A 12,258-nucleotide genomic window follows, 5' to 3' on the forward strand; every position below is an offset into this window, starting at 1 on the left:
TTTTTATGACATGCTAAAGCCCATCAAATATCCTTGGCCAAATTGAGGTTGTCTTACAATGATGGAGGCTTCAATCTTGCAGATTTTCAAACATACCATTAAGCTTGAATGATATTTTTATATTATTATTCTCTTCCTGGGGCCCATTTGAAGAGCAAGCATGTAACACCTCTGAAATCTTAGCAGATTTTAGGATCCAGGTGTACTAAAACAATGATTTTTGTTTCCAGCCTTCAAAGCCGCCAAACATTTATGATCATTAGTAGGTAAACAGTTATATTTTGATCCTGAGCCAGATGAGAAATCTCCATAACTCTATTTTAATAATAATAACAACTCAGATTTGGAAATAGTGGAGAAGTGTACAAATGCTAAACAAGAGATCAACACTTTGAATAAGTTAATTTTTAATGTTCTTTTTTAAGACTTGAAGAGATTGCATATTGATGATAATTTAATACAATCTTTGCTTGGCAATACCTACAACTGAAATACGTACCAATTAAACAATATGGCCTGGATGCTCTAGCAGCCTCTGTGGTTCCTGCAATTTTAGGATCCTTAAGAGATGCAGGGTATTAAGGTATAATAAATAATTTAAAAAAAATAGTTTTATATTTGAATTGCTCAATGAAGAATTGGAATATGCAGTTTTGGAGAATCAATGGGTCCATGTATTAAGAAATATAAACTGTATTTGCCATGATTTAAACAGCAAATTAATTCACCAGAAAATAGTGTTTAATGTTTATTGGACCTCTGAAAGAATTCTTAAAAAGGAATGGACGTTAATTTCTTTTTAAAAAATGTTGGAATAGTAAGACATTTGAAAGCTCCCTAAATCATATAATTGGGTCTTATCTAGCTATAACCTTCTATTGGTTTCACATCACTACTCTATATATGTTAATAGAATTTTGGGAAGAAATATTAAAGTTCAGGATCTTAATGTACTTTTGAGCAATATTCCTTGCACATGGAATTTATCAACTCATAAAAAACTTTGGCTCTATCAAGCCTGGGCCATGGCAAGAAACTTATTCTGTTGATTTTAAGGAATAGGTCGAGGATATGTCAACCATTGGTGCCCCACCAGACTTGGTTCCAAAGCAGCCAATTGTTCTCACCTGTCGGGACTTGCTGCTAGCTGATTGGGCGCAGGGACTAGAGAGGCCAGAGGGACCAGAGGGAAGAGGTAAACAAGGCAGGGATATGCCCCTATCTTCCCTTGCGCCACACAACCTAGAGGTTTCTGGGAAGTGTAGTTGGAGGGTGCAATGGTGCTGAAGCGGCCACAACTTTGCCAAATTTCAGTTCCATGGGAGTCATAGGTTTCAGATTTTGGATGCATTCTGTACATTAGCCCATCTGAGGTACCATGCTTCAAAACTGTTGCCCTATGATGCACTGTTTTGCCCAATTGAAGGTTACAAACAGAAAAAAACAGACACGAGAGTTTTAGTAATATATAGATGAAATGCAAGATTTATCTCTATAATTAGGAACTGCCCAGAGTCACTGAGAGTTGGGTAGCATATAAATTCAATAAATTATTATTATTACTGTTGTTGTTGCTGTTGTTATGTCAGTGACTAAGTGACTTATATATCTACTCAGTCTGCTGTTCCAAGAACCTTTGGTCTTCATTTCTCTCAATGGAATTAGATGTTTCAGAGATACATAAAATGTGATGATACCTGATTATATCTTTCAGTCCCAGGGTCAGCCAGGTGAGGCTGTCAAGGTTCTGTCCCAGTGTGTGGAGGCTGTGCGGATTTGGATGGGGAGGAACTGTCTCTGATTCAATCCTATTAAGACTGAATAGCCATGGGTGTTTGGGTCACCCAGATCTGGGGATATTCCATCTTGTCCTTGGATGGGGTAGCACTTCCCCCTTCAGAGTTAGTATACAATCTGAGGTTGTGGCAGTGCATTTCATTAAAAAGTGTATTCTATCAGCAGCTACAATTATTCCAGACAACTCTACAAATAATTATAGCAATATTATCAACAGATATTCAATCAGTTTTTTTTAAAGGAAGGGGAGTGATATTCTAGACTAGGCATGCTGTCAGAACTGACACCATTAGTCCCAATATTGACCCAGTTCATGCACAATTGGAATATGCAGAACTCAGGTTTATTGAGAACAAGTGTACAGAACAGGAAAAAAGCTCTGATTAAAAGATTCCCACCTAAACTCACTCATTACAACTTTCCAGCACCCCACTCCCCCCTCTTATCTCTTTCTTACCCAGCCTCTAATGGTCAGCCATACCAGCCACAGATGTCTCTGGCAGGATGACCTTGACTCCCCCACTTCCAGACTAAACACTACAGTTTCACACTCCTTGCAATTCCCCCCTCCCATCTTTTCCTTGACACACGTTGAGTCATCATGGCAGATGAACACAATCAGATGATTCAGCAATCATTTGATTGTGGAGTCTGACACATGCTCAGTTGGTATATACACCTGTTAAATAAAAATTAAAAAAAAAAACAAGTCAGTGTACAGAATCAGTTAGAAAGGCAGGAAATTCTTGACAATATGAACCATGAATATTTAAAACAAGAAGGTAGCCTGATAATTACCTTTGACAGAAGCTATTAATGTATCACTTATTAAAGGAATAGCCTCCCCCACTTGGCAATGAAGAATATGTTCATTACCATTCAAAAGACAGGGTCCTCCATCAAAGTATTGCAGTGGAGTGGAACGGCTTTATTTTTTTTTTCACCATATAGTCAATCAACATTTCATTGCCACCAAAATAACTTTGTTTTTGTTGGTTATTTTGGGAATTTTTCACAATATTTTAAAGGTTGTAGATGGGTGGACACATTGGTTTCCGCTTCTACTTGCAATAAATTCAACCTACTTCCATTAATTTCTATGAGTGCTTCCTGCTTCTGTATCTGGGGATGTTTAAAACAGGTTTGCTATTTTAAACAGAGAATATCTTTATTATTTGGACAACTTCTTTCTTAAATCTATGTGTCTCTGTCTACACCCTTCTTTCTTCACATTTCTCCCCTTTGGTTTTGGGTATTTTTCCCCCTTCTCTTATTCTTAGGATGTCTGTGGAATTACATTATGCTTTTTGGCTTTTTACGGTAAACACCCAAATAACTGAATTGAAGCAGAGGAAATGATATTCAAAAGATGCACAAAACATCATTGTTTTCTTCTGCTATACATGAGCTTTCTTCTGTTTAATCTCAATCTCTGACCATTGAAAAAGCCATTTCAATGCCTCTCTAGTGTGTTTTCAAGTAACTTGTTTGCAAAGAGCTGGATTATCCAAATTCCTCTTTCTTTTTGCCCTAATCATTTTCTCCTTATACATTCACATTGCAGGACAGAATTTGTTTCCTAAAGTTTTTCCAAAAGGATGGATTTAAAACAATGAAGAAAGCCTGGTATACCCAAAACAAGATTTATCATCCTTTTGTTAGTTCACTTATCACTATAAGTAGAAATGGTTTTAAAAGGTGTTTTTGTAGTTCTCATTATGCAGCTGTCTATTTAAATCATTTGATTCTGGCATCTAATCTAACTACCAGTCTCTATTGGAGACAAATAAGAAACCATATGTGTAAAGCATCTGTGAAAGCCTTCCATTTATTTATGAGAGCATTAAGAAGACTCTGATGTCAGTTACTTAACAATAATAGACATTCCTTTACACCTATAGTGCAAGTGACTTGGGCACATCCCTCTGTGGTATCTTATACCTACTGCTGTTTCTTTCATTATATACAGATGCACAGCAGTGGAGACAGTAATAGCCTTCCTTAATTAAATAAAGCTAAATGTTAATTAGTCAGAAAAATTGATTTATTTTCAGCGCACAGAACTTTTCATTGTGTATCTCTTCTTTGCTAAAGAACAGGTTGTACAGCCATTTAGAACTTTGCATATCCCTCTTTGTTTCGGGTCTGTATTTGGAGTCTTGTGGTGGGATCTAATCGTCATAGAGAAATTATAGGTCTACAGATGTTTTCAAGATGTTACTCTGTCAGTAGCAGATTATCCCCTGTAGCAAAATCTCATTAAAGTGCAATTTACAGAGCTCTGGTGATGTTGCCATCAACCAAAATTAAAGGCATTAATTTTTCAAAGTTCACAGAAGTCCTTACATAAATGATGTAGCAGTTTGCAAGAACAATTTACAGAAGTGTTATTTGCCGAATTAACCTACATTAACAGAACAAATGTTTAAGGGTAGAATGAAGGGTTGGGCAGTGAAATTGCAGCTGTTTGCATTTTGTGCAAGGTGCTACATGCAAAAAAATGTGTTGAATTGTAACAATGATTGCATGCTGGGTGAAAGGGTAGGAAGAAGAAAATGAGCACCTGAACTCTTGCTTTAAAGAGTTAAGCCTATAATAGAGTGATCACCAGTTGGAACACCCAGAGAGATCTTAAATTTTACTTGGAAACATCTGTACTCAAGATCTTTTAAAATATTCCCATTTAGTGAATGAGTTTGTGTAGCTCATGTTGTGACTATGACTTTTCAATATGTTACCACATGTTTATGCAGGTATTTATTGGCTTAGAAGGTCTATACTTCAAGAGGCATAGAAGTTAACACGTAGATTATATTGGAAGAGATTAATGCACTTCATGGCAGAAGATAGAATAAAGACACATGCAAATTACTTTATCTTATGTTATCTATGTATGTATGTCTATGTGTGATGTACACACACATATATGGTCCCTGGGAGCATAAACTCCAGTTTTGGAAAACTATAGCTTGATTTATAGGAATCAATGTTTCTCTTTCTTACTCTAGAAACTCACCTACCTGCCCCAGTTCAAGAATGCATTTATATATGTTCAGTATATGAAATGCATGGTGACATTTTTGCTAAATTCTCGTTGATGTAAAAAGAGTAATCTGATGCTGAGAAAATTGCCCCATTCTTTAATGTCACACAGTATTAATCTGCAGAAAGATATCATTGTAATCACTGTAATATTGATTTTATGTATCTAGAAAAGCCATCCAGTGAACATAGCAAAAGTGTCTCTTTGAAATGTTAACATAGAGAAATCTGGTACATGAAAAATGAAAAGTGCCACATTATATTATATCCTAGTTAGCTTTTAAATTTTTCTATGTATTTCTAAAAAAATGAATTTGTAAAATTGAAGAATGGCTTTTTGGATGTCAGGGACATGTGAAATAACATTTTTATTTAATAAAATGAAGATTATTTGCATTCATACAAAGATAGGAAAGCCTGAGATCATAATTGAAAGGACCAATTCCTGTGAATACAGAAGTCCTAAAATAAGACAATGACAAATTTGTTACCAAAGATATATTGATTTTAAATAGGTGGGCAGCATTATATGCAATTTTATAATTTATTATTTTGTAATCTGGGAACTTTGCTTTTTATTATGTCAAATGGAATATTGAGTATATATATTAGTATATACTCAGTATATGTACAGACAAGTGAGAAAATGACAGATGTCTTTAAACTTATGATGCACAAATGCAACTATTCAAATTTAAGTCAGTGATTAAATTTGATGGAGAATACAAATTCTAAAATAAAGAAACATTCAATTCAATCATTAATTCAAACAAGTACTTAAGTTCAAAGTTGCAGTATTTATTTTAACCCAGAAACTATATAAGAAAAAAAATAGTCTGCCTAACACCTGGACCTCTTTATTGTTTCTAACTATCTATAATATAGTGATAAAGAAATATAGGCAAATTAATGTTTTCAAATAAAGAGTTACTTTAGAAATTGCATGATACAGGCTGCTGTACATCAGAATAGGCCAAGTACAGGTGAAAATGATGGTTCACCAGGGCAAAATAAATATAGATTTGGTTGTTTATTCGTTTAGTCGCTTCCAACTCTTCGTGACTTCATGGACCAGCCCACGCCAGAGCTTCCTGTCGGTCGTCAACATCCCCAGCTCCCCCAGGGACGAGTCCGTCACCTCTAGAATATCATCCATCCATCTTGCCCTTGGTCGGCCCCTCTTCCTTTTGCCTTCCACTCTCCCTAGCATCAGCATCTTCTCCAGGGTGTCCTGTCTTCTCATTATGTGGCCAAAGTATTTCAGTTTTGCCTTTAATATCATTCCCTCAAGTGAGCAGTCTGGCTTTATTTCCTGGAGGATGGACTGGTTGGATCTTCTTGCAGTCCAAGGCACTCTCAGAATTTTCCTCCAACACCACAGTTCAAAAGCATCGATCTTCCTTCGCTCAGCCTTCCTTATGGTCCAGCTCTCGCAGCCATATGTTACTACAGGGAACACCATTGCTTTAACTATGCGGGCCTTTGTTGTCAGTGTGATGTCTCTGCTCTTAACTATTTTATCGAGATTTGTCATTGCTCTTCTTCCAAGGATTAAGCGTCTTCTGATTTCCTGACTGCAGTCAGCATCTGCAGTAATCTTTGCACCTAGGAATACAAAGTCTTTTACTGCTTCTACATTTTCTCCCTCTATTTGCCAGTTATCAATCAAGCTGGTTGCCATAATCTTGGTTTTTTTGAGGTTTAGCTGCAAACCAGCTTTTGCACTTTCTTCTTTCACCTTCATCATAAGGCTCCTCAGTTCCTCTTCACTTTCAGCCATCAAGGTGGTATCATCTGCATATCTGAGATTGTTAATGTTTCTTCCAGAGATTTTAACTCCAGCCTTGGATTCCTCAAGCCCAGCTTGTCGCATGATGTGTTCTGCATACAAGTTGAATAGGTAGGGTGAGAGTATACAGCCCTGCCGTACTCCTTTCCCAATCTTAAACCAGTCTGTTGTTCCGTGGTCTGTTCTTACTGTTGCTACTTGGTCGTTATACAGATTCTTCAGGAGGCATACAAGATGACTTGGTATCCCCATACCACTAAGAACTTGCCACAATTTGTTATGGTCCACACAGTCAAAGGCTTTAGAATAGTCAATAAAACAGAAATAGATGTTTTTCTGAAACTCCCTGGCTTTTTCCATTATCCAGCGGATATTGGCAATTTGGTCTCTAGTTCCTCTGCCTTTTCTAAACCCAGCTTGTACATCTGGCAATTCTCGCTCCATGAACTGCTGAAGTCTACCTTGCAGGATCTTGAGCATTACCTTACTGGCATGTGAAATGAGTGCCACTGTTCGATAGTTTGAACATTCTTTAGTGTTTCCCTTTTTTGGTATGGGGATATAAGTTGATTTTTTCCAGTCTGATGGCCATTCTTGTGTTTTCCAAATTTGCTGGCATATAGCATGCATTACCTTGACAGCATCATCTTGCAAGATTTTGAACAGTTCAGCTGGGATGCCGTCGTCTCCTGTTGCCTTGTTATTAGCAATGCTTCTTAAGGCCCACTCAACCTCACTCTTCAGGATGTCTGGCTCTAGCTCACCGACCACACCGTCAAAGTTATCCCCGATATTGTTATCCTTCCTATACAGGTTTTCTGTATATTCTTGCCACCTTTTCTTGATCTCTTCTTCTTCTGTTAGGTCCTTGCCTTCTTTGTTTTTGATCATACCCATTTTTGCCTGGAATTTACCTCCAATGTTTCTAATTTTCTGGAAGAGGTCTCTTGTCCTTCCTAATCTATTGTCTTCTTCCACTTCCGCGCATTGCTTGTTTAAAAATAATTCCTTATCTCTTCTGGCTAACCTCTGGAATTTTGCATTTAATTGGGCATATCTGCCCCTATCACTGTTGCCTTTTGCTTTCCTTCTTTCTTGGGCTACTTCTAGTGTCTCAGCAGACAGCCATTTTGCCTTCTTGGTTTTCTCTTTCTTTGGGATGTATTTTGTTGCCGCCTCCTGAACAATGCTGCCAACTTCTGTCCAGAGTTCTTCCGGGACCCTATCTACTAAGTCCAGTCCCTTAAATCTATTCTTCACCTCCAGTGCATATTCCTTAGGAATATTAGTGAGCTCATATCTAGCTGATCTGCGGGTCTTCCCTAATCTCTTGAGTCTGATCCTAAATTGTGCAAGAAGAAGTTCGTGATCTGAACTACAGTCAGCTCCAGGCCTTGTTTTTACCGACTGTACAGATGTCCGCCACCTTTGGCTGCAAAGGATGTAATCAATCTGATTTCGGTGTTGTCCATCTGGTGAAGTCCATGTATAAAGCCGTCTCTTAGGTTGTTGGAAGAGAGTGTTTGTTATGCAGAGTGAATTGTCTTGGCAAAATTCTATCAGCCTGTGTCCTGCTTCGTTTTGTTCTCCCAGGCCATACTTACCTGTAATTCGAGGTGTCATTTGACTGCCCACCTTAGCATTCCAGTCTCCTGTGATGAAAATAACATCTCTTTTAGGCGTGTTGTCCAGTAGGTGCTGCAGATCCTCATAGAACTGCTCTACTTCAGCTTCTTCAGCATCTGTGGTTGGGGCATATATTTCAATCACTGTGATGTTAGATGGCTTGCCCTGAATTCGAATTGAGATCATTCTGTCGTTTTTTGGGTTGTATCCAAGCACTGCTTTAGCCACTTTACTATTAATTATGAAGGCTACTCCATTTCTTCTGTGGTCCTCTTGTCCGCAGTAGTAGATCTGGTGGTCATTTGATGTGAAGTGGCCCATTCCAGTCCATTTCAGTTCACTGATGCCCAGAATGTCTATCTTTAATCTTGACATCTCACCAATAACCACATCCAATTTGCCCTGGCTCATAGATCTTACATTCCAGGTTCCGATGGTGTGTTGATCCTTAGAACATCGGATTCGCCGTTCACCACCAGCACCGTCGGCCGCTAGCCGTCCTTTCGGCTTTGAGCTAGCTGCGTCATCACGTCTGGGGCTAGTTGAGCTCATCCTCTGTTCCTCCCCAGTAGCATTTTGAGCAAGAGAACATTTCATCTGAGTAATGAACTCAGTGCTTTTGAGAATGTATTCATTATTGGGCAAAAGAAAGGAGTCATCCTTAATTATCAAGGAACCTTACAAAAATGTTTGACTATTTTGTCAAAAAACATGCTGCAGAACAAAAATATCACACAGGAAATCTAAGGGATTACTCAGGAAACTAATATGTCTTGAAAGTCATTACGATTCACAATTAGACTACCTTTCCCAACATGTTGCTGCCCTGGGCAATTTAAGGTTATAAGCATGGAGCAGTTGGTTAAATGATGACTTGATAATCAGGTAGGTATTTGCACAAATTGTTAGTATTGGCTTCTTTATATTTAATCATTGGGAGAAATTAAAGTCTTTATATAATTTTTTTTTATTAAGTTTCAAGACAAAGATAAAAGTTATGAAAAATAAACTACAAAAAGAAAAAGAAATTAAAAAGGTGTGAAGACACAGGAGAATTTTTTTTTCAAAATTACAAAAAAATGTGGCTTCCAACTTTTAACAGCAGGGATATACAAAAATTTCCATAATCAATCTCTTACTCTATATTAAACCAAAACCACATTATTTCTATAAGTCATTCCACTTTAGCACATAATAAAAATCACTAAGTACAGTTATTCCTCCCAGTTATATTTTAAAAAAAAAATCATATAGACCTCCTAAACAACTTTCCCCCCCCAAAGGATAACACATATTTAATTATCCCCTTCCTATTCTATACATTTCTGTCTACTATAATAAAAATATAATTAAAAAGCATATAAATTGTGTTCCATTAAACTTAATAGTTAACATCAGTCAAACCCTTAAAGCAAACCAGAAAAACATTATTTAACCCTTATCCCACTTCAGATTAAATCAGAGCATTTACATATCCCCACAATGTGCAGAGCTTTTCTCTTGAAAAAATCAAACAGCCCAACTGTCCCCCTCAAAAATTCCAGCTTCTCCTCAAAAAACCTCCCATACATAATGACCCCTTCTTTTTCATGGCGTTTCACCAGGAAGTTAATTTTACTCTTTGCTTGCAGGTCTCTCTCTCTCCCTTAAATTTCTCCAACTCCACTATCTAATCTTCATCCAGCATCTCAATAGAAATCCCAATCTCACTTTTAGAAGAAACATTTCTATCACTGTTGAATTCTTTGATTTCATCCACCACATCCCAAACTTGATGGCACATTTTCCATGATGTCCTGAATATCTTGCATAAAAGCTTGGTAGAAGTGAGAAGAAATCTGTTTAAAATCTTCCATGTCTCACACAGTAGATTATGGCACCTCCTAGGAGCTTACCCAGAGAAAGTCGAAGATACGGAAAAGTTCCAAAATGCATTTACACAAGGAAAAGTGAGATAAGCAGACAGTTCCCAAGGGAAAGTAGAAACAGAAAGATGAAGGTTCAGATCAGCCAATTAAACATGTAGGAAAATGCTAATATCTCTGAATTTAATACAAAAATAATAACAGGAAAACAACTGCTGCTCTCAATCCTCCTTTATATTTGGAAGGAAAATGAAGTCCAAAACTTAAAAAAAAGAATTTTAAAAAAGTAATCCCAAAAATAACGATAAGCACCAAGAGACCCAGTTTCTCCTCACTATAGAAAGCCTCTCTTAGGGTATGCATAATTTTTATATGTATGTATGTATGTATGTATGTATGTATGTATGTATGTATGTATTTAGAAATGGGGTGGCTGGTCTTAGTGTCCCTTTAAGGCTACAGCGCAGCTTGGAAAATGATGACAGCCCCGCCTCCCAGCTAGCTCTTACCAGTTGAATGTGAAACACTGTTTGCAATCTGGCTACAAGCAGCTGCCCGGAGGACAAATAGGATGATTCAAGGTGTTCTCCTTTATCCGGAAAATGTTTCTGGGCTTCAGGAAAACCTGCCTGAGTCCGAAAAAAGTTGCCACATTGTCAGCTCCACCTGCTTAGCCTGCGGGCACAGCTGCTCAATCTGCCATTCCTCACCAGAAGCCTCATGAGAAATTAAAGTCTTAAATAGTCACAGGAGCAATATATCTACGACTCGTCTGCAATTCTCAATATGTCATACTTCTTCCTAGCAATTACAGTTGCAGACTCTTTGTCTTTGCTGCTGTTTCCAGAACAAAATGGTTTCATGAGCCAAAGATATCCAGGAAATGTCAAAAGAAAAAAAAATACAACTCACAACCACTTATTAAGAGAGATTTTGCATGTTTGAGCTTCTTTGTAGTAGTTCCTAATGAAGGAATATATAATCTATAACCTATACCAAAAGGTCCAAGAGCCACTCCTGGAGCTTAGATGGCCACAAGCTGAGCAGGTCCTTCCTGTTTCAAATACCTGGGGGTAGTCCTCCATTCTGCTGGCAACAAGAAAACCCATGGAGCTACATTTCTGAAAATTCAGAGGAGCTCATCTGCCATTCTTAAATTCCTTAAGACAAGAGGTGATCACTATATAGCTGCAGCACTCAAATTATTCAAAGGTAAGCCAATAGCATATCTTCTTTATGGTGCCCAGCTGGGCCCCTTCTCCAATTTTGCATCATTAGAACTGTACAATCAAAATTTCTAAGATCAGCCCTTCAATTCCCAAAATGTGTCTCTAATGCCATCCTGCAACTAGAGATAGGCCTCATGAAAGTGGAGGCTAGTTGATCATACTCAACTGTTGATCATACTCAACTGTTGGCTCAGACTATCCTTTTTTCTCCTTGGCCTTGCCCCATTAAGTATGAGTGATGATTTTCAATCTGCATGGAAACAGGCAGTGGAAACTAAAATCTCACCCCTGGGCTTTTCTCCAGGTCCTCTACTCAGCATGGGATATGATCTGCCACAGCATGTAGCAGATACAGAGCGCCAGTTGGATCTAGCCAGGACTCCGACCATTATTGCCAGTGAATCCAACAGATAGTCTGCTTCCCTTATGGCATACCTAACTAAACTTAAAGTACCTAAACACCGGGGTGGGGGTGGGGGGGTGCTTTACTCTGGCACAATGCCATGCCCTCCCCTCAGCTGTCCTTCAAGGCCAATACAGGAAGATTCCTTACCCAGACAGGCAATGCCCCTGTGACTCTGGACACACAGAAACAACAGAGCACATGCTTTTCCAGTGCCTGTATTACAGAGACATTTGTACTACCCTCATCTCACTATTACTGCATAAATACCCAGTGCATACAGGACAATTTTACATCTCCCTGCAGCTTTCAGATACTACCCCTGCTATACAGTGTTGCCAGGTTCTGTGCAGAAGTGCCTACAATTCATCGGATGGTGACCTGTGCTGTAAATTAGGCTTAATGAGCATCTAGTTCACCATACTAGAGTGCTCTGTAATTTGATATAGTTTTCCACAGACTAACCTGTATGCTACTCTACACCTATCTAATGCTCCTACCATTTCT

This window comes from Candoia aspera, chromosome 6 (assembly GCF_035149785.1).
Source record: "Candoia aspera isolate rCanAsp1 chromosome 6, rCanAsp1.hap2, whole genome shotgun sequence".
NCBI classification, from domain to species: domain Eukaryota; kingdom Metazoa; phylum Chordata; class Lepidosauria; order Squamata; family Boidae; genus Candoia; species Candoia aspera.